The sequence below is a fragment of the Mobula birostris genome, chromosome 4 (assembly GCF_030028105.1).
Source record: "Mobula birostris isolate sMobBir1 chromosome 4, sMobBir1.hap1, whole genome shotgun sequence".
Classification (NCBI taxonomy): domain Eukaryota; kingdom Metazoa; phylum Chordata; class Chondrichthyes; order Myliobatiformes; family Myliobatidae; genus Mobula; species Mobula birostris.
This window is the reverse complement of record NC_092373.1, coordinates 15,404,653-15,428,489: the sequence shown is the minus strand read 5'-3', so window position 1 is coordinate 15,428,489 and position 23,837 is coordinate 15,404,653. Positions and strand designations below refer to the sequence as shown.

Below are 23,837 nucleotides of genomic sequence, written 5' to 3'. Positions count from 1 at the left end.
AAAGAGAATGATGGATGCTGAATCTCAGGGAATTACTGAATGGATCAGCAGCAGAGGACCTGGGCATCAACACCGATCCACCCAAGAAAGAAGAGATTGTTGCTGTGGTTAAATCGTGAAAGAACAGCAAAGTCCAGGACAGGACATTTTGAATGCCAAACCGTTCAAAGCTGAAATAAAAGTTGCAGCAGCCATCCTGCAATCACTGTTCACTATAATCTGGGAATGGGGACAAGTAGCTAAGAACTAGACAAAGGGAGTTATTGTTAGGATCCTCACAAAAGGAGCACTAAGTGTTTGCAGGAACTGGCGTAGTTTCACTCGTCTGTCAGCTCCCAGCAAGATTCTCACCAAAGTCATTGTCCAATGGATTATGGATGCCGTTGATGTGTGCCTGAGGAAAGAACGAGCTGGCTTCAGGGAAAACAGAGGCTGTGTCAATCAGATCATCATGCTGCGTTAACATCAAAGAACAGTAGCCGAGACAACTGTATGTGAATTTCATGGATTTTGCAAAAGCTTTTGGTAGCATCCACAGGGAGAGCCCCTGGTGAATTCTCAGATCATATGGGATCACGTCCAAGATTGTCCAGCATACTCAGAGCTCCTATGCTTATTGCACCTGCATAGTTGAGGACTGCAATTTGAGCTTTGAAATAAAGACAGGAGTCAGGCAAGGCTGTGTGATGTCGACAACACTATTTAACCTGCTGAATGACTGGGTTATGAGGCAAATAATGAAAGAAAAGTGGAGAGATTTAGCTGGACTCTATTCCCTACTCTGGAAGACCTTGACTTTGCGGATAACCTTGCATTACTATCACCAAGACATGCAAGAGAAAACTCAGCACCTGTGAACCTTTGGTGGACAGGTTGGACTCAGAGTCAACCAGAGAAAGACTGAGACTATGACACCCAGTGTAGGATCTTCTCCTCCCGTCAAGGCATATGACGTCGACTTACCCAGCACCGGCCGTTTCACCTCCCTGGGCAAGATCAGCAGGATGGTGGGACCAAGGTCGACATCCAGAGCGGACACAGCGAAGCTAGGAACATCTTCAGAACAATGAGCAACATACGGGGATCAAACAAGTGCAGTGTCAACACCAAGGTGAAGCTTCACTGTACCAGGACTGTGTCTGTCCACACTCCTGTACCGGTCAGAATGCTAGCGCATGATGGAGAACAACCTTGCCAAGCCGTCATTCTTCCACACCACGAGCCTCTGGAAGGTCCTCAGTATTTTCTGGCCAAGAAAGATCTCCAACCACGCCTTACTTCTTCAGTAACACCAAGCGGACATGGACGCAATCACCATAAGGAGACATTGGAGGAGGATTGGGCACACGATGAGATGGGAGGCCAACTCCATCATCAAGACAGCACTTCATTGGACCCCTGAAGGGCAGAGGAAACGTGGGACACCAAAGCCAACTTGCTGCCATATCCTGAACCACACCTGGAGTACAATAGAGAAGATGGCCAAGGACAGACAGAGATGGAGGACCTTCATTGCTACCTTGAATGCCAGCGGCATAACAGGCACTAACTCACTAACTAACTGAATCGGGAGCTGCTGGTGCATCTCGAAGGGCCGGAATGGCCTACTCTATGCTGTATAACTAAATAAGTAAACAAACAAACAAATAAATAACATGACATAATAATAATAACAAAAATAATAAATAACTATATATATTGAGCTGTAGAGTCCTTGAAAGTAAGTCTGTAGGTTGTGGAATCAGTTCACATTGTTGAGGTGAGTGAAGTTGCCCACACTGGTTCAGGAGCCTAATGGAGTATGGGACATGGGGTGGTGCGTGGGGGGAGAGTGGAATTTGTGACTAAAGCTGGGAGGTGATGGGTGGATCTGATTCCATTATCTACAGCCCTTGGTTGCGGGTTTGGCATTGACCTTTGGACTGGAGCTTGGTGAATGGATTTAGGTATATTGTGAAGGAGATAGTCCTAGTCAGACACTCGTCAGTTTATTGAGTTATACAGCACAGGAATGTACTCTTCATCTCTTCACATCCATCCCTATCTTTTTGCTCATCTGCACTGATTCGCTTGTGACACATTAGGACAATATCCATCTGTTCCTTGCCTGCTCAAATGCCCATCTAATTTCCTTTTAGACGTAATGACTGTAATTTGATTTTCCCACCTCATTTAACTGCACATTCCAGATATCAATCACTCTCCGTTACTTTATATATTCGTTGATTGATTTACAGATACAGAGCAGAACAGGCCCTTCCATCTCACGCTGCCCAGCAACCCCTCCATTTAACACTAGCCTAATCACGTGACATTCACAATGGACAATTAACCCACCAACCAGTACGTCTTTGGTCTGTACGAGGAAACCGGAGAATCTGGAGGAAACCCATATGGAGAATGTACTTCATAGTCATAATCTTCATAGTCAACGCCAGAAATGAGTTCTCTAATCTGACACCCATGGCTGTAATGCTGCCATGTTAACTACCATGACAACTCTCCCCAATGAAAAACAATTTGCTCCACAGACCAGCTTAAAATCCTCTATCTCTGACAGTATGTCCTCTTGTCTTTGATACCCAAAGCATGGGAAAAGATTTGAATTCAGTACATCTGTGCATTTTATAATTTTATATACCTCCGTCAAGTTACACCTCAGCCTCTTTCACCCAGGGAAAACCAGCTAAATGGATCTAATCTCATATCTCATAACTAAAGTCCTGCAATCCTAGTGACATCCTGATGAACCATTTTTGTATTTCTTCCAGAACAATCCTTCCTATAGGTATATGAGAGAGAGGGCGAGATTACCGAGGGTTTCAAACCTGAGACATTAACTGCTTCTGTTACTGCAGACGCTGCCTGAACTACCACAATTTTCAGCATTTTCTGTTTTTATCTCAGATTTCCAGCATCTGTGGTTTACTGAAACTCTTTCACAAAGCAAAGAAACAAGAGACTGCAAGTGATGGAACCTGGAGCAACAAACCATCTGTTGTAAGAACTCAAAAGGTTGAGCACCATCTGTGAGAGGAAAAGGATTTTTGATGCTGTGGGCTGAATCCTGCCTTGGGACTTAGAAAATGAATGATGAATGCATGCCTGTGGTGTAAAGAGATACCTCATGAAAGCAAAAAAATAAAAATCAGAGTCATATGCTTAAATTATTTACTTTCAACAATATATATTGTATACAGATTCCTAAAGGTTGTCACGGTCTGAGGTGATAATGGGGACAAGCTCCCCACTACCTGTTAAATGCTGTCAATGCTGTGCACCAGAAATAGCCTCTGACAACTAACTCCACCTCCTGGCCTTCGCCTGTGGCTTAGCTACGAAACCCAGAGGATTTGTTTCCACTGAAAGGAAAAAGGGCAAAGGTGGGTCACTGGTGCCTTAAAAAGAGTCACTTTGGGCAGATAGGGCTCATCAGCCAGGTTTGGCAGCTCATCTAGGAGAAGGGGTACTCTGATCTCAAACATCCACTGCCTTGTGGCTATATGCACGCATGGGAAAGACTTCAGGAAAAATCCAGAGCTGGAGTCCCTAAGGCAGTCCTACGTTCAGTTCAACACTGACTGGCAACAACTCCTGTGATGCTGCTAGTGCCAGACTGCCTCGGTCTCCGCTGTTCCTTTGGATTCATCAGCTGCGTGGAGAAGGGGGAACCTGCTGCATGGGGCACAGCTGGCCCTCCATATCGTACTGACCGGGCTTGCGTATCACCTAGACAGCTGGCACGCAGCGTCCGTGGTCGACCCAGACCAACTGAGGGCCTCGTCCTGTGTACAATAAAATGTTAACAAGATCTGCCATCATTCATCTGTTCCAAAATTCAATCAAACAGAGATTGTGGCAGAAATAACACAAGGTTTTACTGAAAATAAAATATTGAAGAGGCAGGGGGATGCAAACTAAAAGATGAAATGTTGGAAATGTACAGCAGGTGAGGGTGCATTGACACAAACAGAAATTATGTTTTTATGTGAACGTAGTGAAATAAATCCAGGACTGATATCTTCATCAACGTAACTTCCTTTAAGAGGATAAGAGGAAAACCAAGGATTGTTTCAATCTATAAGTAATAGAGTCATAGAAGCATCGAGTCACTGAACACTACAGCACAGAAACAGGCCCTTTGGCCCATCTAGCTCATGCTAAACTGTTATTCTGCCTAGTCCCGTTGAGCTGCACCTGGACCAAAGCCCCCTGTACCTATTGCATCCGTGTACCCATCCAAATTTCTCTTAAACATTGAAATCGACCCCGCATCCATCACTTCTGCTGGCATCTCGTTCCACACTCTCACCACCTTCTGAGTGAAGAAGTCCTCCCTCGAGTTCCCCTTGAATATCTCGCTTTTCACTCTTAACCTATGAGCTCTAATTTTAGTCTCACCAAGTCTCAGTGAGAAACTGTGTTCGTATTGATCCTATCTAAACACCTCATAGTTTTGTACACTTCTGTCAAATCTCTCCTCATTCTCTCATGCTCCAGGGAATAAAGTCCTAACTTATTCAACTATTCCGTGTAAATCAAGTCCTCAAGTCCCAGCAACGTCCTTGTATATTTTCCCTCTATTTGTTCAGTCTTAATGTGTGTACATGAGATCACATTTTCTCGGGAGAAGCTCGGGTAGTATGCAAGAGCATGCTGTATGTAATCACCTAATGAGCATCTGGCATATTGATTAAATTATTTACACATTTTTAGTAACTCTCAGTTTACTTCACCATTCCCTGAGCTGATCATTATTATTGTAGCAAAGCGCATCAGCAGAACTTCCACGAATTTTTTGATACTTATCCCTGTTTCTTCATTGAGCGCAGAAATGAGAAACAAATTAAACATGGAGTTACGTGCGTAGAGGTCATGGGATTTTTGCCATTCTCTGATGGTTGGTACTATTTGTTCAGAATCAGAACTGATGATGATGATGTTGTCCATCATGTCCGATGACAACAGAAAACCTGTGTGGAAGAGATTTTAAAATGGAAAAACCGTTGCACGTGAGTGGTTCCACTCTGTCAACCTCAGAAGTCCAGGTCCAGTGGTACGAACAAGCGTCACAAACTGGGGTCTTCCTTGGTTGTAGTGGGTGACCATTATGTTCTCTGTACCTTGTCATGCTCTTCACTCTCTAGAGAGCATTGCAGTATCGCCTTCCAGGTCATTGGATCTCACTGAAGATCTCATTTGGCCAGTTGGCCAGATATGACTTCAGTAATAATGGATGTGGCCCAGTCTGTCATGGTAAATCCTTTCTCAACATTGAACACATCTACATGGAGCACTGTTACAGGAAAGCAGCATCATCATCATCAAGGACCTCTTACAATCCAGCCCGTGCTCTCTTCTCACCGTTGGCATCAAGAAGAAGGTACAACAGCCTCAAGAGCCACACCACCAGGTTCAAGAGCAGTTACTAACCCTCAATCGTCAGGCTCTTGAACCAAAGGGGATAAATTCACACAATTTCACTCACCCCATCACTGAACTGTTCCACAACCTATGGAATGACTTTCAAGGACTCATTGCCTCATGTTCTTAGTATTTATTGCTTATTTATTTATTTATTGTCTTTGTATTTTCACAGTCTGTTATCTTTTGCACATTAGATGCTTGTCCATTCTGTTGGAAGCAGTCTTTCATTGGTTCTATTGTATTTCTTGGATTAGCTGTGTATGCCCGCAAGGAAACGAATTTCAGTGTTGTATATGGTGACATATATGTACTTTGATATTAAATTTACTTTGAACTTTGAATCCTCTGAAAAGGTTCACCAACAAATGCACTCAGTGGCCACTTTATTAGGTACACCCGTACACCTGCATGCTAAGGCAAGTATCTAATCAGTCAATCATGTGGCAGCAACTCAATGCATAATTCCTTAAGACCATGAGATATAGGAGCAGAATTAGGCCCTTTGGCCCATCGAGTCTGCTTCGCCATTTCATCATGTCTGATCCTTCACTCCTCTTAGCCACAATCTTCTGCCTACACCTCGTATCCTTTCATGCCTTCATCAGTCAAGAATCTATCAATTTCTGCCTTAAATATCATAAAGACTTGGCCTCCACAGCTGCCTGTGGCAAAGAATTCCACAGATTCACCACTCACTGGCTAAAGAACTTCTTCACATCTGTGTTGTAAAAGGACACCCCTCTATTCTGAGGCTGTGTCCTCTTACCCTAGACTCTCCCACTTTATCAAGACCTTTCACCATTCGATAGGTTTCATTTAGGTCACCCCTCATTCTTCTGAATTCTAGTGAATACAGCCCATGGCCAGCAAATGCTCTTCATATGACAAGCAGTTCAGTCTTGAGAATCATTTTTGTGATTCTCCTTTAAACCCTCTCCAGTGTCAGCACATCATTTGTCAGATAAAGAAGACAAAACTGCTCACAATACTCCAAGAGAGGCCTCACCAGTGCTTTATAAAGCCTCAACATTACATCCTTTCTTTTAAATTCTGGTCCTCTTGAAATGAATGCTAACATTCTATTTGTCTTCCTCACCACAGACTCAACCTGCAAATTAAACTTTAGGGAATCTTGCAGAAGAACTCCCAAATCCCTTTGCACCTCAGATTTTTGAATTTTCTTTCCATTGATATAGTCTACCCTTTTGCGTCTTCTACCAAATTGTATGACCATATGCTTCCCGACACATCAGTTCCATCATCTAAGTTATTGATATACTGTATAACCTAAAAATAATTGGTCCTAACACTGATTCCTGTGGAACACCACCAGCCATCAGCAGCCAACCAGGAAAGGCGCTTTTTATTCCAAATCTTTGCCCCTTGCAAATCAGTCACTGCTTTATCCATGTAATAACATAAGCTCTTAACTCCTGTAATAACATAAGCTCTTAACTCCTGTAATAACATAAGCTCTTAACTTGTTAAGCAACCTCTTGTGTGATACCTTGTCAAATGCCTTCTGAAAATCCAAGTACACGACATCAACCAATTCTCTTTTGTCTATCCTACCTGTTATCTCTTCAAAGAATTTCAACAGATTTGTCAGGCAAGATTTCCCCTTGAGGAAACCCTGCTGACTATGGCCCATTTTATCATGTGCTTCCAAGTACCCCAAAACCATATCCTTAATAATCGATTCCAACATCTTCCCAACCACTGAGGTCAGACTAACTGGCCTATAATTTCCTTTCTTCTGCTTCTCTCCCTTATTGAAGAGTGGAGTGACACTTACAATTTTTCTAGTCTCCCAGAACTGTTCTAGAGTCCAGTGATTATTGAAAGATTATTACTAATGCCTCCCTAATCACTTCAGCCACCTCTTTCAGAACCCTGGGGTGTACACCATCTGGTCCTGGTGATTTATCTACTTGAAACCTTTCATTTTTCCAATAACTTTCTCTCTAGTAATAGTAACTTCACACACTCCTGACCCCTGACACTCTAGAACTCCAACATACTGCTAACTTCTTCCACAGTGAAGACGGATGCAAAATACCTATTCAGTTCTTCTGCAATCTCCTTGTTCCTCGATACTACCTCTCCAGCATCGATTTCCAGCAGTCGAATATCCAATCTTGCTTTTCTTTTACACTTTATGTATCTGAAGAAACATTTGGTATCCTCTTTAATATTATTGGCTGGCTTACTTTCATATTCCATCTTTACCTACTTCATGAGCTTTTTAGTTGCCTCCTGTTGGTTTTTAAGAGCTTTCCATCCTCTAACTTCCCATTAATGTTTGCTCTAATATATTTCCTTTCTTTGGCTTTTATAGTGGCTTTGGCTTCTCTTGTTAGCCACGGCTGTGTCATCTTGCCTTCAGAATACTTCTTCCTTTTTGGGATGTGTATATAAAAGCATGCAGTCATGGTCAAGCTGTGAATTTCTTGTTCACACCAAACACCAGAATGGGGAAGAAATGTGATCTGAGTGACTTTGATCGTGGAATGATTGTTGGTGCCAGACAGGCTAATTTGAGTAACTCAGAAACTACTGATCTCCTGGGAATTCCATGCACAACTGTCTCTAGGGTTAACAGAGAATGGTGTGAAAAATTAAAAAGACTGGCAGTCCAGTGGGTGAAAAGACAAAGGAGGTCAAAGGAGAATGGCCGGACTGGTTCAAGTTGACAAGAAGGCATCAGTAACACAAATAAATCTGCAGATGCTGGAAATCCAAAGCAACACACACATGATAGTAACTCAAATAACCATACACTACAGCAATGTTGTGTAGCATCTCTGAACGCACAGCACAGTGAATCTTGAAGTAAAGGTTGAGGAGGGGAGGAGAAAATGGCGTGATGCAGTGCGCACAGCTCTCTGGTGAAATGATATTGTTTCTGTTAAATAGGGGACGTGGGCAATTCTGATTTGATGGAGACAGACGTGAAAGCACAGAGGAACATCCTGGAGAAATTTCTGAAACGCTGGTTCGATGCCGCTGTTACTGGGCGATCGAGAATCTTCTGGAGGGAAGGCCCCAAAATCCCCGGCTTTGCCTGCTGCTGGCGACCGAGGCTGAGGTTGAATCGTTCAGATAGAGATGGTGCTTGGTACTCGGTGTCGGAGAGCTGATCGGAGGCTTGAAGTTTTCGAACGACTCAGAGTCGGACTGTGTTCGCGCACGGCAGGGAGAGTTTTCTTCCTTCTCCCATCTGCGTGAGATGTGGGACGTTCGAGAGACTTTGAACTTTTTACTGTGCCATGGCCTGTTCTTCATCAAGTTATGGTATTGTTGCACTGTTGTAACTATATGCTATAATTATGTGGTTTTTGTTAGTTTTTCAGTGTTGGTCTGTCCTGTGTTTTTGTGATACCACACCGGAGGAATATTGTATCATTTCTTAATGCATGCATTACTAAATGACAATAAAAGAGGACTCCTTGTCCTCATAATCTAATCTAATCGAATCTAAATGAGTTACAGCAACAGATTCATATGCTTCGTGGCCAGTTTATTAGGTACTGGAGGCACCTAATAAAGTGTCGACTGGGTGGTAGTTACCCACCTAGTTGTCTCCATGTGTACCTCTGCAACCTTTGACTACTTGCACCAAAATGGTTCAGGGTCAGCATCTCTGGAACTCTACAAATCTTACTCAGTTCTGACACAGAAACATAGTTCCACTTCTTCATCAAAGTCCCTGTGCAATAGCCCCGTGGAAGCGGCTTCACCACTGGGAGCAAAGAGGGTCAGGAAGACTCGTGTCACCACTTTCCGCTCTGGCTCAGAAAAAGCATGGATAACTTCACTCTCCCCAACACTGAACTGATTCCACAACCTATCGACTCTATAACTCATGTTCTGAGTATTATTTATTTATTTATTTTCTTTTTACTCTCTCTCTCTCTTTTTGTACTTGCATAATTTGTTGTCTTTTGAACATTGGTTGTACAAACATAGAACATAGAATAGTACAGCACATTACAACTATCTGCAACACCACCAACCTTTGTGTCATCTGCAAACTTGCCAACCCACCCTTCTACCCCCACATCCAGGTCGTTAATAAAAATCATGAGAAGTAGAGGTCCCAGAACAGATCCTTGTGGGACGCCACTAGTCATAATCCTCCTATCCGAATGTACTCCCTCCACCATGACCCTCTGCCTTCTGCAGGCAAGCTAATTCTGAATCCACCTGGCCAAACTTCCCTGGATCCCATGCCTTCTGACTTTCTGAATAAGCCTACCGTTGTTGTCCACCTTTTTCGTGCGCAGTTTTTCGTTGTGTTTCTTTGTATTTACTGCGAATGCCTGGAAGAAAATAAATCAAAGGTTTGCATATGGTGACATCCATTATATGTACCCATAAGAAATTTACTTTGAACGTTGAAATTTCTGACTCTAATCAGAGATGGGTGGTTTGTAAATATACAGTATCAGAGGATTAGCTTCCTGTAGCTTCTAAAGCCTGCCCGTGAGCTTGATGCAAATCCTGTGAAATTTAATAAAGGAAGATCTGTTGAGACATGCCTGACTCATTTCTTGGTTCATGGTTAATTGCTGCTGCATCAACTTAGTCATTCTGCTTAGTCAAACCTTTGCTGCAAGTCTGGTTGAACTTCCTCCCAGATGCTTTGACGCATTGTCAGGATGGTGAGTTAGCTCGTCTTCCTGTTGACCCTGGTGAGTCCAAATTTGGAGTACTGTGTGCAGTTCTGCTCACCTACCTACAGCAAAGGTATCAGTAAGTTTGAAACAGCTCAGAGAAAATGTGAAACAATGCTGCCGGAATGTGAGAACCTGAGTTATGGGGAAAAGTTTGGTTCGGACTTTATTCACTTGAGCATAGGAGATTGAGAGAACATTGGGGAGAGGTTTACAAATAGATTGGGCAAACGCAAACAGGTTTTTACCACTGAGGTTGGGTGAGACTACAACTAGACATCATGGGTTAAAGCTGAAATTCAGAGTGTGGTGGAAGTGTGGAAAGAGCTGCTGGCAGAAGCAGTGGATACAGGTTCGATTGCCGCATTTAAGGAAGTTTGGATAGGTATATGGATGGGAGCGGTATGCGGGGCTATGGTTCTGGAGTGGGTCGATGGGACTGGGCAGAATAGTTGTTCAGAACAGACTAGATGGGCTGAAGGGCCTTTTTCTCTGCTTAGCTGCTCTGTGATAATGATCCATTGCAATCCAGTGTCTGGATCACAAAGGGTCTAGCACTCATACCTTGTGTCGCACTTCTGGTTTCACCCATCACCTGACACTCTTTCATCTCCCTTAGCTCAGAGTACAGCAACACTACATTACTTATTTAAATCACTTTTTTCCTACAATAACATCCAGCTCTTCAAGAACACCACAACTTCATGACCATCATCAATAGGAAAAGAGCAAAAGCATTGCAATGGATAGAATTGGTTCTCTGGAAGTTCAGATTGGTAATCTATGTGTGCAGCCGAAAGAGATAGAGGAGATCTTAAGTTGATTTTTTTTTCCAACTGCATTTACTCGTGAGTTGTCCCAGAGCCTATATATGTGAGGCAATGCAGCAGCAAGGTCATGAACCCTATACAGAGGAGGAGGTGTTTGCTGTCTTGAGGCAAATTAGGGTGGATAAAACCCCAGGACCGGACAAGGTGTTCCCTCAGAACCTGTGAAAGGCTAGTGCAGTAATTGCAGGGGCCCTAGTAGAGATATTTAAATATCCTTACCCACGGGTGAGGTTCTGGAGGACTGGAGATAGCGAATGCTGTTCCGTTGTTTAAGGAAGGCTCTAAGAATAAGCCAGGAAATTATAGGCCAGTCAGCCTGACATCAGTAGTGGGAGAGTTATTGGAAGGTATTCTAAGGGATGAGTTAGCTGGCCTTCCTGTTGACCCTAGTGGGGCCCATTTTGGAGTATTGTGTGCAGTTCTGATCACCAACATACAGCAAAAATATCAATAAGATTGAAAGAATGGAGATAAAATTTACAAAGATCTTGCTGGGAGTTGAGGACCTGAGTTATAGGGAAAGATTGAATAGGTTAGGACCTAATTCCCTTGTAGAAGAATGAAGGGAGATTTGATAGAAGTATACAAAATTAAGAGTGATATAGTTACAATTTGGTCTTTTCTCATGCGTTAAGTGTTTGACGTTTTCTTGAACGGGTTCCACAGAGTTTCTGTGTTTCGTGGCCGCCTGTGGGAGGACGGATCTCAGAGTTGTATCCTGTGTACATACCTTGGTAATAAATGTACCTTGGATCGTTGAATTTTTGGGAGGGGAAGAAGCTGTTCCTGAATTGTTGAGTGTGGCTTCTCAATGGTCCTATACCTCCACATTGATGGTAGTAATGAGAAGAGGACATGTCCTGGGTGGTGGGTGTTCTTAGTGATGGGTGATTCCTTCTTGAGGAACTGCCTTCAGAAGATGTCCTCGGTGGTGGGGGTCGGGGGGGTGGTGCTTGGATTATGCAGGTGATTGAGCTGGCTGGTGCTACCACCTTCTGCAGCCTCTTGCAATCCGGTATCCAGAATGCTCCGCACCAGGGTGTGATACAACCTGTCAGAATATCAGAATTAGTAGCAGAACCAGAATCACAAACAGGTTTGTTAACACTGACATATGGTGAAATTTGTTGTTTTATGGTAGAAATATTGTGCATGATGAAAAAGGTTACTATACATTATAATACACGAATGTATGTATGAATGAATGAATGAATGAAGAGGCAACCATCTACACTACTCCACCTGGCCTTGATCTGCTCACTATCCTTCAGCAACCGCTCTCCCCATCAGTCCAGCAATCATCACTGGCCTCTGTCTCACCACAACCCGCGACCAAATCCGACTGGACATCTCTACGCTGTGTCTTGATGCAGGGGTTTTGACCCAAAACGTTGACAGTGCCTTCCCAACTCCCCACACAGATCAACGCACGCACAAAATGCTGGAAGAACTCAGCAGGTCAGGCAGCATCTATGGAAATTAATAAACGGTTGGCGTTCTGGAATGAGACCCTTCATCAGGACTGGAAAAAGAAGGAAGAAGATGCCAAAATAAGAAGATGGGAGGAGTGGAAGGAGTACAAGCTAGCAGATGATAGGTGAATCCAGGTAGGTGGGGGGCTGGGGGTTGATGAAGTAAGAAGCTGGGAGGTGATATGTGGAAAAGATAAAGGGCTGAAGAAGAAGGAATCTGATAGGAGAGGAGAGTGGGCCATGGGAAAAAGGGAAGGAGGAGGGGCATTAGAGGAGGTGATAGGCAGGTGAGGAGAAGAGGTAAGGGGGGGATCAGAGTGGGGAAATGAAAAAAAGAGAGAGGGGAAAAAATTACCAGAAGTTGGAAGTTTGATCCCCACACAGATGCTGTTTGACATGCTGAGTTCTTCTAGGAGATTGTTTGTTGCTCCAGATTCTAGCATCTGTCATCTCCTGTGCCTCCTAACCACAGCACGCTTCTTTTTTCATAGGTTCTGCCCTCAACGAGCACTGAAGTTGCTGGGAATGAATGTTTATCAGTGTTTAGTGGGATCAACATCAAGAGGACATTGAAAAGTGGCTATGCAAGTGGATAAGGCTGTAAAGAAAGTGTGTGACACACTTGCCTTCACCGGTAGGGGTGAGGTGAGGTGGGTGCACTGGAATCCGTGTCAGGTGGGAGTCTGGCACCTGCAGGCCAGCTCTCCCATCGCAGCTGCTCTCTAGTGCTTGCTTCATGGAAAAAAAAAGCTTGATTGGCTTCATCTGTGGCTGACCCAGTGTGAGATGAATAACTGCTTCATGCTTGTTCTTGCAGAAATGTGGCTTCAAGACAACATCCCATGCACCATCAGTCTTCAGACCATGACACTCGGGGACCTGAAATAATCTTACGTGTGACTTATATGCTGTTGCAACTATAGTATATGTGTGTTGTGTACTATTTGTTTATTTGTTACATGGCTTGTCATACAGCGTGGGCGATCATGGTCTTTCTATGATCATGATTGTTCTGTTGAAAAATTTGCCAAGAGGTGATTTGTCATTGCCTTCTTCTGGACTGTGTCTTTACAAGATGGATGATCCCAGCCATTATCAATACTCTTCAGAGATTGTCTGCCTGGCATCAGTGGTCGCATAACCAGGACTTGTAATATGTACCAGTTGCTCATATGACCACCCACCACCTGCTCCCATGCCTTCACGTGACCCTGGTCGGGGGAGGCTAAGCAGACGCTACACCTTATCCAATGGTGAGCTGCAAGCTAGCGGAGGGAAGGAGCAACTTACACCTCCTTTGGTAGAGATGTATCTCCACTCTGTCACCCAGTGTGTGATTGATGTACTGTGTTTTGCACCTGGTTGGTTCTACACATGTGGATGGTTCAATGACAATTAAACTTGAATTTGAGCTTATATATAAGAGCTAAGAAGGTGGGCTGCTGTGTATAGTTCTGGTCAGCCTATTACAGGAAGGATGTAGTGACTGTGGAGGGTACAGAGGAATTTACCAGGATGCTGCCAGGTTGAAAGAGCATGAGCTATAGGGAAATATTGTTCAAAATTGTGTTGTTCCAAACTAGGGCTATGTTAGCAAAGTCAGGGCATTTAACTTGTTTTTCAGGTAATAGAAACATAGAAAACATAGAAAACCTACAGCACAATAGAGGCCCTTTGGCCCACAAAGTGTCGAACATGTCCCTACTGTAGAAATTACTAGGGTTACCCATAGCCCTCTATTTTTCTAAGCTCCATATACCTATCCAAAAGACTCTTGAAAGATCCTATCATATCCACCTCCACCACCATTGCCGGCAGCCCATTCCATGCAGTCACCACTCTCTGCGTAAAAATGTTACCCCTGACATCTCCTCTGTACCTACTCCCAAGCACCTTAAACCTGTGCCCTCTTGTGCCAGCCATTTCAGCCCTGGGAAAAAGCCTCTGACTATCCACACGATCAATGCCTCCCATCATCTTATACACTTCTATCAGGTCACTTCTCATCCTCTGTTGCTCCAAGGAGAAAAAGCTGAATTCACTCAACCTGTTTTCATAAGGCATGCTCCCCAATCCAGACAACATCCTTGCAAATCTCCTCTGCACCCTTTCTATGGTTTCCACATCCTCCTGTAGTGAGGTGGCCAGAACTGAGCACAGTACTCCAAGTGGGGTCTGACCAGGGTCCTATATAGCTGCAACATTACCTCTCGGCTCCTAAATTGAATTCTATAATCGATGACGGCCAATACACCGTACGCCTTCTTAACCACAGAGTCAACCTGTGCAGCTGCTTTGAGCGCCCTATGGACACGGACCCCAAAATCCCTCTGATCCTCCACACTGCCAAGACTCTTACCATTAATACTATATTCTACCATCATATTTGGCCTACCAAAATGAACGACTTCACACTTATCTGGGTTGAACTCCATCTGCCACTTCTCAGCCCAGTTTTGCATTCTATCAATGTCCCGCTCCGACAGCCCTCCACACTATCCACAGCACCCCCAACCTTTGTGTCATCAGAAAACTTGCTAACCCATCCCTCCACTTCCTCATCCAGGTCATTTATAAAAATCACAAAAAGTAAGGGTCCTAGAACAGATCCCTGAGGCACGGCACTGTTCACGGACCTCCATGCAGAATATGAACCATCTACAACCATTCTTTGCCTTCTGTGGGGAAGCCAGTTCTGGATTCACAAAGCAATGTCCCCTTGGATCCCATGCCTCCATACTTTCTCAATAAGCCTTTCATGGGGTACCTTATCAAATGCCTTGCTGAAATCCATATACACTGAATCTACTGCTCTTTCTTCATCAATGTGTTTAGTCACATCCTCAGAAAATTCAATCAGGCTTATAAGGCACCGCCTGCCCTTGACAAAGCCATGCTGACTATTCCTAATCATAGTATACCTCTCCAAATGTTCATAAATCCTGCCTCTCAGGATCTTCTCCATCAACTTACCAACCACTGAAGTAAGACTTATTGGTCTATATTCTCACAAGCTGAGTTGCCACAGGGCAGAAGATGCCTTCGAAACCATAGCAGCTGGCAAATCCACCCCACTCATCTCCCGTACTCTTATTTGAAGGTATAGACCGTCCATATGTTAGTCATCCAGAAGACCAAAAGACATAAAAGCAGGATTATGAAATTCGGCCCATCAGGTCTGCTCCACCATTCTGTCATGGCTGATTATGTATCTCTCTCAACTCCATTCTCCTGCCTTCTCTCAGTAACTTTAGACACCTTGACTAATCAAGAACCTATCAAGGACATGAGAAAATCTGCAGATGCTGGAAATCCAAAACAACACACACAAAATGCTGGAGGAACTTAATCAATCGTTGTTTCAGGCCGAAACCTTTCTTCAGGACTCATGAAGGGTCTCAGCCCAAAATGCTGACTGTTTACACTTTTCCATAGATGCGGCCTGGCCAGCTGAGTTCCTTCAGTATTTTGTATGTGCTGCAAAGAACCTATCAAGCTCCACTTTAAATACACCCAATGACTTGGCCTCTACTGCTTTCTGTGGCAATGAATTCCACCGATACACCACCCTCTGGCTAATGAAATTGTTCCTCATCTCTGTTCTAAAGGGACATCCTTGCATTCTGAGTCTGTGCCCTTTGGTCCTTTACTCTCCCACTAAAGGAAACTTCCTCACCACACCCATTCTATTAAGGCCTTTCAATGGTCACTAGGTTTTAATGAGATCCTCCCTCATTCTTCAAAACTTTTCATTAAAGTACTTCTCTTCCTATAGAAAACAAGGCAAAACTCACGTAAGCATATCGTCTTTTGACAGGGCAAGACTCTGGTGTACAGATTGTCTTTTAACAAAGTATTCTCAATCCTTGGATTTTTATGCTGACCCTGTTATGGATGCTTTTACCAGAAACAAGTGCATTTGAAACAACTTGAGACTAATGACGAAAGTCAAGTTCTAGTGCAAAAGATTGTGTTCCCAGTATCTATCTGTAATCTGATGAGTTGAATATGCCTTGACTTGTCACAGAGGAACACTGCCTTTCCGCTTGTTAAAACTTGCCAGGTTTGCGGCTTTTTGGAAATTGTCACTCCGAACTTGAATAGTTCTTATGTTTTGACATGTAAGAGGAGATTATATAACTTAGCTATCCAGTTGGCCGGAACCCAGTGGGGACTATCAACCAACCAATCAGAACAATGAGTCAGACCAATATAAATGCAAGCACTGGGCAGAAACAGCACGCTATGCACTGATGATGTCACCTCAACTGGTGACAAAACGATTACAAACTAACTTCCACACTCAGTGAACAACCTGACAAATAAGATCTAATGTTTATTTCAACCAACACACATAAAAGTTGCTGGTGAACGCAGCAGGCCAGGCAACATCTCTAGGAAGAGGTACAGTTGACGTTTCGAGCCGAGACCCTTCGTCAGGACTAACTGAAAGAAGAGCTAGTAAGAAATTTGAAAGTGGGAGGGGGAGGAGGAGATCCAAAATGCATTTGCAATCCAAAAGCATTTGCAGTACAAAAGAGGAATAGCGAGACAGTGTTCATGGGTTCATGGACCATACAGAAACCTGCTGGTGCAAAGATTGATCTGTGAGGCTATGGACTCATTTTGGGGGACCTTGGGGTTCAAGTTGCATGTGTTCCTGGACTCTGCCTACTTTTTCTTTTTGTTGTTTTTGAGTGGTTTGATCGGGGGCGATTGATGCAGCCTGGGGCACTTCAGTAAACATTGCTGTGCCCTGTGGCCTGCAGTGGGCTAGCGGCACCAAGCTGAACAGAACTAAATTGAATACTACTGCATTCCTGGTTTGATGCTTGAAATTCTATTGTGCTGACCGCCTGCTTTTTGTTGTTTGTACAATTTGGTCTTTTCTCATGCGTTAAGTGTTTGACGTTTTCTTGAACGGGTTCCACAGAGTTTCTGTGTTTCGTGGCCGCCTGTGGGAGGACGGATCTCAGAGTTGTATCCTGTGTACATACCTTGGTAATAAATGTACCTTGGATCGTTGAATTTTTGGGAGGGGAAGAAGCTGTTCCTGAATTGTTGAGTGTGGCTTCTCAATGGTCCTATACCTCCACATTGATGGTAGTAACGAGAAGAGGACATGTCCTGGGTGGTGGGTGTTCTTAGTGATGGGTGATTCCTTCTTGAGGAACTGCCTTCAGAAGATGTCCTCGATGGTGGGGGTCGGTGTGGGGTGGTGTTTGGATTATGCAGGTGATGGAGCTGGCTGGTGCTACCACCTTCTGCAGCCTCTTGCGATCCGGTATCCAGAATGCTCCGCACCAGGGTGTGATACAACCTGTCAGAATATCAGAATTAGTAGCAGAACCAGAATCACAAACAGGTTTGTTAACACTGACATATGGTGAAATTTGTTGTTTTATGGTAGAAATATTGTGCATGATGTAAAAGGTTACTATACATTATAATACACGAATGTATGTATGAATGAATGAATGAATGAAGAGGTAACCATCTACACTACTCCACCTGGCCTTGATCTGCTCACTATCCTTCAGCAACCACTCTCCCCATCAGTCCAGCAATCATCACTGGCCTCTGTCTCACCACAACCCGCAACCAAATCCGACTGGACATCTCTACGCTGTGTCTTGATGCAGGGGTTTTGACCCAAAACGTTGACAGTGCCTTCCCAACTCCCCACACAGATCAACGCACGCACAAAATGCTGGAAGAACTCAGCAGGTCAGGCAGCATCTATGGAAATTAATAAACGGTTGGCGTTCTGGAATGAGACCCTTCTTCAGGACTGGAAAAAGAAGGAAGAAGATGCCAAAATAAGAAGATGGGAGGAGTGGAAGGAGTACAAGCTAGCAGATGATAGGTGAATCCAGGTAGGTGGGGGGCTGGGGGTTGATGAAGTAAGAAGCTAGGAGGTGATATGTGGAAAAGATAAAGGGCTGAAGAAGAAGGAATCTGATAGGAGAGGAGAGTGGGCCATGGGAAAAAGGGAAGGAGGAGGGGCATTAGAGGAGGTGATAGGCAGGTGAGGAGAAGAGGTAAGGGGGGGATCAGAGTGGGGAAATGAAAAAAAGAGAGAGGGGAAAAAATTACCAGAAGTTGGAAGTTTGATCCCCACACAGATGCTGTTTGACATGCTGAGTTCTTCTAGGAGATTGTTTGTTGCTCCAGATTCTAGCATCTGTCATCTCCTGTGCCTCCTAACCACAGCACGCTTCTTTTTTCATAGGTTCTGCCCTCAACGAGCACTGAAGTTGCTGGGAATGAATGTTTATCAGTGTTTAGTGGGATCAACATCAAGAGGACATTGAAAAGTGGCTATGCAAGTGGATAAGGCTGTAAAGAAAGTGTGTGACACACTTGCCTTCACCGGTAGGGGTGAGGTGAGGTGGGTGCACTGGAATCCGTGTCAGGTGGGAGTCTGGCACCTGCAGGCCAGCTCTCCCATCGCAGCTGCTCTCTAGTGCTTGCTTCATGGAAAAAAAAAGCTTGATTGGCTTCATCTGTGGCTGACCCAGTGTGAGATGAATAACTGCTTCATGCTTGTTCTTGCAGAAATGTGGCTTCAAGACAACATCCCATGCACCATCAGTCTTCAGACCATGACACTCGGGGACCTGAAATAATCTTACGTGTGACTTATATGCTGTTGCAACTATAGTATATGTGTGTTGTGTACTATTTGTTTATTTGTTACGTGGCTTGTCATACAGTGTGGGCGATCATGGTCTTTCTATGATCATGATTGTTCTGTTGAAAAATTTGCCAAGAGGTGATTTGTCATTGCCTTCTTCTGGACTGTGTCTTTACCAGATGGATGATCCCAGCCAATATCAATACTCTTCAGAGATTGTCTGCCTGGCATCAGTGGTCGCATAACCAGGACTTGTAATATGTACCAGTTGCTCATATGACCACCCACCACCTGCTCCCATGCCTTCACGTGACCCTGGTCGGGGGAGGCTAAGCAGACGCTACACCTTATCCAATGGTGAGCTGCAAGCTAGTGGAGGGAAGGAGCAACTTACACCTCCTTTGGTAGAGATGTATCTCCACTCTGTCACCCAGTGTGTGATTGATGTACTGTGTTTTGCACCTGGTTGGTTCTACACATGTGGATGGTTCAATGACAATTAAACTTGAATTTGAGCTTATATATAAGAGCTAAGAAGGTGGGCTGCTGTGTATAGTTCCGGTCAGCCTATTACAGGAAGGATGTAGTGACTGTGGAGGGTACAGAGGAATTTACCAGGATGCTGCCAGGTTGAAAGAGCATGAGCTATAGGGAAATATTGTTCAAAATTGTGTTGTTCCAAACTAGGGCTATGTTAGCAAAGTCAGGGCATTTAACTTGTTTTTCAGATAATAGAAACATAGAAAACATAGAAAACCTACAGCACAATAGAGGCCCTTTGGCCCACAAAGTGTCGAACATGTCCCTACTGTAGAAATTACTAGGGTTACCCATAGCCCTCTATTTTTCTAAGCTCCATATACCTATCCAAAAGACTCTTGAAAGATCCTATCATATCCACCTCCACCACCGTTGCCGGCAGCCCATTCCATGCACTCACCACTCTCTGCGTAAAAATGTTACCCCTGACATCTCCTCTGTACCTACTCCCAAGCACCTTAAACCTGTGCCCTCTTGTGCCAGCCATTTCAGCCCTGGGAAAAAGCCTCTGACTATCCACATGATCAATGCCTCCCATCATCCTATACACTTCTATCAGGTCACCTCTCATCCTCTGCCGCTCCAAGGAGAAAAAGCTGAATTCACTCAACCTGTTTTCATAAGGCATGCTCCCCAATCCAGGCAACATCCTTGCAAATCTCCTCTGCACCCTTTCTATGGTCTCCACATCCTTCCTGTAATGAGGTGGCCAGAACTGAGCACAGTACTCCAAGTGGGGTCTGACCAGGGTCCTATATAGCTGCAACATTACCTCTCAGCTCCTAAATTCAATTCTATAATTGATGACGGCCAATACACCGTACGCCTTCTTAACCACAGAGTCAACCTGTGCAGCTGCTTTGAGCGCCCTATGGACTCGGACCCCAAGATCCCTCTGATCCTCCACACTGCCAAGAGTCTTACCATTAATACTATATTCTGCCATCATATTTGGACTACCAAAATGAACGACTTCACTCTTATCTGGGTTGAACTCCATCTGCCACTTCTCAGCCCAGTTTTGCATCCTATCAATGTCCTGCTGTAACCTCCGACAGCCCTCCACACTATCCACAGCACCCCCAACCTTTGTGTCATCAGAAAACTTGCTAACCCATCCCTCCACTTCCTCATCCAGGTCATTTATAAAAATCACAAAAAGTAAGGGTCCTAGAACAGATCTCTGAGGCACGGCACTGTTCACGGACCTCCATGCAGAATATGAACCATCTACAACCACTCTTTGCCTTCTGTGGGGAAGCCAGTTCTGGATTCACAAAGCAATGTCCCCTTGGATCCCATGCCTCCTTACTTTCTCAATAAGCCTTTCATGGGGTACCTTATCAAATGCCTTGCTGAAATCCATATACACTGAATCTACTGCTCTTTCTTCATCAATGTGTTTAGTCACATCCTCAGAAAATTCAATCAGGCTTATAAGGCACCACCTGCCCTTGACAAAGCCATGCTGACTATTCCTAATCATATTATACCTCTCCAAATGTTCATAAATCCTGCCTCTCAGGATCTTCTCCGTCAACTTACCAACCACTAAAGTAAGACTTATTGGTCTATATTCTCACAAGCTGAGTTGCCACAGGGCAGAAGATGCCTTCGAAACCATAGCAGCTGGCAAATCCACCCCACTCATCTCCCATATTCATATTTGAAAGTATAGACCGTCCATATGTTAGTCATCCAGAAGACCAAAAGACATAAAAGCAGGATTATGAAATTCGGCCCATCAGGTCTGCTCCACCATTCTGTCATGGCTGATTATGTATCTCTCTCAACTCCATTCTCCTGCCTTCTCTCAGTAACTTTAGACACCTTGACTAATCAAGAACCTATCAAGGACATGAGAAAATCTGCAGATGCTGGAAATCCAAAACAACACACACAAAATGCTGGAGGAACTTAATCAATCGTTGTTTCAGGCCGAAACCCTTCTTCAGGACTCATGAAGGGTCTCAGCCCAAAATGCTGACTGTTTACACTTTTCCATAGATGCGGCCTGGCCAGCTGAGTTCCTTCAGTATTTTGTATGTGCTGCAAAGAACCTGTCAAGCTCCACTTTAAATACACCCAATGACTTGGCCTCTACTGCTTTCTGTGGCAATGAATTCCACCGATACACAACCCTCTGGCTAATGAAATTGCTCCTCATCTCTGTTCTAAAGGGACATCCTTGCATTCTGAGTCTGTGCCCTTTGGTCCTTTACTCTCCCACTAAAGGAAACTTCCTCACCACACCCATTCTATTAAGGCCTTTCAATGATCACTAGGTTTTAATGAGATCCTCCCTCATTCTTCAAAACTCCAGCAAATCCAGGCCCAGAGCCATTAATCACTCCTCATACGTCAACCCATTTTATTCCCCAAATCTGCTCACCATACTCCAAGTGCAGTCTGACCAATGCCATATAAACTATCAGTATTACAACCTTGCTCATTTATTCTCATTCTCTCAAAATGAATGTTAACATTTCATTTGCCTGCCTTTCTCCTAACTCATCCTACAAGTTAACTTCTAGGGAATCCTGCTCAAGGACCCCCAAGTTTCTTTGCACCTCTGATTTCTGAGTTTGCTCCCCATTTAGAAAATAATCTTTATTCCTCCCACCGAAATGCATGACCAGACGCTTCCCCACATAGTGTTCCATCTGCCATTTCTTTGCCCATTTTCCTAAGCTGTCTAAATCTTTCTGCAGACTCCCTGCTTTCTCATCTGTAATCTGGAGAGGGGTTGGAACTGGCTCATTGTATATTCGAAAATCCTTACATTTGCATCATATGCTCTTCTGATCCACAGCCCAATGGCAAAAGTGAGTTTGTTATAATTTCAACAAGGCTTTGTTTATATATCGCAACACAGTCTAATATTTTTAAAGAAAAATTATCTAACCAAATAGAGCTCCCTCAAGTAGAAACAAGAGAGATTTAGAGAGAGTCCAGGTAGCTGAAGGCTTAGCCACTGGTGGATCTAGAGATGATGCTGTCCAGAAGGTTCTTTGGAGGTCAAGAATGAGGCATAAATTATGTGGTTACAACCACTTTATTAAGTGTTCATAATGAAGAATTTGTAGTAACCAACTCACTCTACTGTAAGTAAAAGAAAGAAAGAAGACAAGAATAAAGAACAAAGCAGTTGTGGTCATCTTTATACTGAAACCTAACTCGACAGATAAAAAAAAATTCCTTGCTAAGAACAGCCTATGAGACGCTTTGATTCAAAGCGTACATACTGCAGACAAAGAAAGTAGAAAAATTACAGAACCAGCTACATTAAATTGAACCATTGAACCATATTACAAGTTACTGAAAATCCACTGAACTTTTGCAAACAGGTAATTATACCTACATAAAAGCAAGTTAAACTACAAGAAAACTCACAATTTAGCTGCTAATCCAACACCACCATTAAAATTGGACTTCAATCTGGAGATTCCAAACGGGTCGCTTCACTGTTCTTCACAAGAATTCCAGTCATGTCTGCATTTATGCACAGATAACAATCTGCAAATGTAATCAGGTTCCTGGAAATTACCACTCACTCCTCCCAAACCAGCCCTGAGCCTGAAGCTCTCACAACATAAGCATAAAATTAGGAGCACTGCAGATGACATGAAGATTGGTGGTGTTGTGAATTGTGTAGGAAGTTTTGGTCGGTTGCTACAGGTCATTGATAGGATGTAGAGTTGGGCTGAGAAGTGGCAGCTGGAAAAGTGTGAAGTGATTTATTTTTGAAGGTCAAACTTGAAGGCAGAATATATGGTTAATGTTAGGATTCTCAGCAGTCTGAAGGAACAAGTTGATCTTGGGTCCACATCTGTAGATCCCTTATAGCTGCCATACAAATTGATAGGGCAGTATGGAAGGTGTATGTTGTTCTGACATTCACTAGTCAGGGGATTGAATTAAACCACACCTGCAGTATTGTGTTATGTTCTGGTCCCCTCATTATAGGAAGAGTGTGGAAGTTTTAGTGAGGGGGCAAAAGAAATTTCCCAGGATGGTGGCTGGATTAGAGAACATGTCTTATGAGGATAGGTTAGTGAGTTAGGGCTTTTACCTTTGGACGAAAAGAGGATGAGAGGTGGCTTTATAGAGGTGTATAAGATTATAAGAGGTATTGATAGAGTGAACAACCAGTACCCCTTTTCCCAGGGCAGGCATGACTAATATGAGAGGACATAATTTAAAGGTGAATAGAGGAAGGTACATATGTTATTTTTACACAGAGAGTAGTGGGTGC

The 23,837-nt window shown here is 43.8% G+C and overlaps 1 long non-coding RNA gene across 1 annotated transcript in view; it reads right to left on the bottom strand.

Annotated features, from left to right (window-relative positions):
- The window catches only part of LOC140196175 (uncharacterized), a 31,187-nt gene extending 8,040 nt beyond the window's left edge, over positions 1-23,147 (bottom strand). The window contains exons 1-4 of the long non-coding RNA XR_011885644.1: positions 22,976-23,147; positions 17,403-17,725; positions 11,664-11,984; positions 9,686-9,749 (exon numbers count right to left, since the gene is read on the bottom strand). This is a non-coding gene — a long non-coding RNA (uncharacterized lncRNA). The remainder of the gene's footprint in view (positions 1-9,685; positions 9,750-11,663; positions 11,985-17,402; positions 17,726-22,975) is intronic.
- Positions 23,148-23,837: the final 690 nt, after the last annotated feature.